General features: G+C 35.3%; 1 protein-coding gene and 1 long non-coding RNA gene across 5 annotated transcripts in view; one reads left to right on the forward strand and one right to left on the reverse strand.

The window, feature by feature from the left end:
* Positions 1 to 699: 699 nt before the first annotated feature.
* On the reverse strand, positions 700 to 3902 carry LOC128248151 (uncharacterized). The gene is made up of 2 exons (XR_008264439.1): positions 2792 to 3902; positions 700 to 1490 (listed from the first exon to the last, which is right to left on the reverse strand). It is a non-coding gene; the product is annotated as an uncharacterized LOC128248151 (long non-coding RNA).
* The window catches only part of LOC106871484 (uncharacterized), a 167078-nt gene continuing 163916 nt past the window's right edge, over positions 1483 to 4644 (forward strand). For 2 of the 4 annotated variants that reach the window (XM_052968879.1, XM_052968882.1), the window contains exon 1: positions 1639 to 1937. The gene's annotated coding sequence lies outside the window, so the exon portion shown is untranslated. The other 2 variants (XM_052968880.1, XM_052968881.1) reach the window with 2 other exon arrangements.

Below are 4644 nucleotides of genomic sequence, written 5' to 3' on the forward strand. Positions count from 1 at the left end.
TTGACGCCGTCGGTAGTGGTGGGTGCTGTTGATAAGTCGGCGTAACATGATACTTGATTTTGGGGGACCTGATGCAACCATGTTGAGTGAATGCTCATAGTTCACTCGTCATACTAATATAAATGTAATTTTAACAACAGTGAGAACAATGAGGAAACGACCCGAAATGCACTCAGTAAATCGAACATTTAGTAGATTAACGAAGCTTTCTGTTAAATGAATATATTTTTGCTATCATTACTAGACCTCTTCTTTTCAATAAAATTCGTAGAGTGGCTGCTCAAGAATACAGATATATAAATCAACTGTGATGTAAAACCACACCAAACTTTCGTAGAATTTTCTAATTAAAACATAAAAATTACAAGGATAACATTGATTTCTACTGGGGGCACAAAGCAACACATTTTGGAGGTGGATGTAGTAAGATTATAATGTTTCCCTGTACACCACTGGTACTAATACTATCATACAGCTCAAATGAGGATGAAAGCAGGGCCGTCTTAGCAGCATTGTAGGTCCCAGGGCTAATCAGTCACCTGGGCCCTATGATATTTATTTATTGCTAGCAAGCCTCATCAGAACTGGGTCCCCAGACCCGCGAGGGCCCCGAGTAACCGCCCTAAGACCACCCAGTCACTCCTGCACCTGTAATATCCAAAAGCTTTTGAGGAAAAAGAAATTACAATAAAACAACAGTACAAATATATAACTTTTTATTCACCGAGCTGTCTACAATTCTGCTTATGTAATTTTTTTTCTGATTTTGACGAAGCACTATTGTCCGAAACGTTGATTTCTTCACAGCGTAATTATACATCTTGTATTCTTACTCGTTATTTTGTTTTATTTTTCTCGAGACTTCTATAATATGTATCTAAGAAACTTAGGGAAAGAAAACTTATTTCTATCCTTTGTTTGTTCCAGAATAATAACGAAAGATAATGAGAATCAACAAAAAAGTCATCCTTCGATATTTTCTATTAATTGGTCAGGGATAGCGGTTTAATTTCCTCTATATCCGTTACTAATTGTTTAACATATCAGTAATTCAATCTGCAAGAGTGCATTTTCTTCCTGGTTGTTTTTATATATTCAGATCCGAAACAAGAGCGTGTTTGTATTTCTCCAGCCGACCACACCTCCAACTGTTATAGTTAGCTATAATTACAGAATGAGTGATACATCTAATTTATCAACATTTTAGCTCAGTTTTTTCTTCGTTTCGCTACACCTTCCTACTTCACGAACAAATTCCAGTTTCGAGATTCTTAATGACCGCACAGACTACTTAATATGTAAATAGTTGGCCTCAACAAGTGGTGTGGGAGGAGTCTGGAGTAGCTGTATAGGAAAAAAAAAAAAAGTATCATATACGATAAATTTAACCTGTCACCTCTGCGTTTGTTCATGATGCTTGTGTCTCACTTATGAGTATCAGCGGCGTCTGAATGTAATTCACTCGTTGGTTAAAGGAAGGAAGAAAATAACTAAAAGAAAATAAAAAGTTTATTGCGTTGTGATAAATAGCAATTGTCATAGATAACATGTATCAGTGACGGCTTATCTACTCAGCGTGTACTGGTGTAGAAATATAGGTGTGTGCGCGTAAGTATGTAAATACAAATACATGTATGTGTAGTTTATGTCACCAATTGAATTGTGTAGAAACTATGTTGATATATATACAAAGTATAAATGCAGTATAGTGGTTTGTATGCCAGTGTGATTATGTATGTATTTTTTTTTCGTGAAATCACCTAGTTAAAAAATTATTGTGCAGAAAAAGTTAAAAGAAGTCATTTACATGTGGTTTTAATTTTATCAATCGCTTTGGCTGACGTTGTTCCTGTTTGATTTTGTGGTAGGCAGTATGACTCAAGTTAGAAGTTGACCAGTATCCTTGTCTATCGATAAATGTGTTGGACCTAAATCAAGTAAGTCTATCATACTTGACCACAAACTGTTCGCATATTGACACTGACATTTCACTTTACTTAAACTCTCATACATACATATTCGTACGTTCACACATACTCTCACGCTGATATATATTCTCACATAAACATACATATTCTTTCTGTCATTCACTTGACTGACACAAAATGGAAAGTTAATTCAATTATTTGCTCTTCAAAGATTTCTCTTCGAGGAATTCAATGATAATATTACTGGATTTTTACCTCGCAACAGGTGCCGTATTTATTAATATCACTTTCAGTCTATTACGCCTCTATTTTATTTTAAACATAGACCGTGTCACGGTTTCGGTTCCTGGTTGGAATCGCTTTCTTTCAGTCACATCGATGAATGTTCCTAGGGCCATTCTAGTCCATCTATCCACATTATGGATATTGGCCATGAAAAAATGATTATAAAAACGAATTGAAGTTTGTGGAAACAGTGGTTTTATAATTGTATAATTGAGGGAGTGTGTGTATGTTTCTTTGATTTGTTTGTTTATTTGTAATTTAAAAAAAAAATGTTTACGTTTGTAAATTGTGCTTCTCCCCCTCACACACAATCGGGAAAAATAATAATAATAATCAATCTTATGAATTACAAACGGATTGGCGCTAACATTTCGTTATATGTATATATAGACAGGACTAAGGTCATGTTCAGGTACCTCCCTAAAGGGTGAACTGACCCCAGTTCTTATTCTGTCGGTCTTTTACCGAACTGCTAAGTTACGAGGATGTAAACAAATCGGTGGTAGGGGACAAACATAAACACAAAGACACACACACACATATGCACGTAGATATACAAATCTGCGAAATCTACTCACAAAGCTTTGAGTTGGTCCGGGGCTATAGTATAAGACACCCAAGTTAACACGCAGTAAGACTAAACCGGGAACTATGTTGTTGGGTCTTTCTGTCTGTCTCTCTCACACACACGCACATTCGTTTTCGTATTTGCTTTCCTAAATTTTTCATTAACGTGTGTTAAAGTAAATAGTGTGATACGTTGGAAGGGTTATGGTGCCAGTGAAAAACACGCACTGGCTGTATTTCACTTCACTTTTATTATTAATAATAGCATGAAGAAGGTGCATTAGGACACGTTCCCTTAAGCTGTGACGAAAGGCTTTAAACAAGTTAATTCTTAATTCAGTCTTATCGTCTTTTGATAAAGAAAAGTCAGTGTTGGGGTAATCCCGGGCTAATGCAGATTCGCCTTGAAAAATGCATTTTTGTGAAAAAAATTCTTCGGGTTCCTAGGATTTAGATGTCGGAGATTACGAATATGCAAAAAAAAAAATCGTTTGGAGATAGTATCCGAAATGTTAGATTGTCTATTATTTGTAATTATCATACATGAAGAAAAATCTGACTTTTATAAAGACAGTAAGTTGTGATTTGAGGGAGATTTGGCTGCTGTTGCTAGCAGTTTGAACGACCGGGTAGCGGTCGTATATCACAGGTTGTAGATATTATTGTTGGACCTATAATCAAAGATGTCACAGACTTAACCATCTCGTCTTTTTTAGGGGTATATAGGATTACACTATTTAATGTCTCTTTTTATCAAGACCCTAGTTGAGGGAGATTTGGTTGCTATTATTCGTCTTTGGAGTAACCACGTAGAAGCTTTAATGTTCCGGTTGTCTGCTGTAATGCTGCAGTTAGCTTTCGATTACAAGGCAGTAGTAGACTATTATAATCAATAGTGTCTGACGCAATTTAAAGCGGCAACCTGGCAGAATTGTTACTTCGTTGGACAAAAATGCTTAACAGTATTTCTTCCGTTTTTATGTCCCGAGTTCAAATGTCGCCGGGGTCGACTTTGCCTTTCTTCCTTTTGGTATCGATGAAATAAATACCAGTTAAATACCGGGGTCGATGTAAATCTACTAGCTCGTCCTAACAAAATTTCAGGCCTGGTGCCTATTAAAAAAAGAATTACTATCAGTATTTAGTTATAGCCCTTAACGTTTTAAGTTCAAATCACAATGACATCAGCTTTTGCCTTTTAGTCCGGGCTCGATTTATTTTCTTATAATGTATTCTAGATGTGAATAGAATTATAATTAAAGACGAAGAGTTGTTATTTAACACGATAAATTTACTTTAGCCACTTTTGTAAATAAGATCTTAATGAAATTTCTTAAATAGCAATGAAGTTTGATTTTCATCTCATTCTCCAAATACATTTATTTTATTCAATCTTATAAGTTAATATAGTTATATGGTCTATTTTATTCATTCTTTCAAACAGTTTTTGTTGTGTCCACTCGTGTATGTGTTTCACTCGTATGTGTATCCTCTCGTGTGTGTGCGTACGTCCTTATTCAGTTTTATTTCAAGATTTGCGAATAGAGAAAGAGCCGGTTTCTAACCTCGATCCAAGGTTCCTTCATTGGAATTTCAACATCAACAGTGTATTTTTGCATGTATGCGTGTATATGTGCAGTATTTGGAGTCAGTGCATGTGCATATTTGTATGTTTTGTTTTATGCGTGTAATTCTCATGCGTATGTATGTATGTATGTTATTATTCAGTTTATTTCAAGATTTCTTGCCAATAGAGAAAGACCCGGTTTTTAACCTAGATTCAAGGTTCCTTCATTGGAATTTTAACATCTACAACAGGGTATGTGTGTATGTATGTATGTATGTATGTATGGTTATGGTTAAG

This window comes from Octopus bimaculoides, chromosome 6, assembly GCF_001194135.2.
Source record: "Octopus bimaculoides isolate UCB-OBI-ISO-001 chromosome 6, ASM119413v2, whole genome shotgun sequence".
Lineage (NCBI taxonomy): Eukaryota > Metazoa > Mollusca > Cephalopoda > Octopoda > Octopodidae > Octopus > Octopus bimaculoides.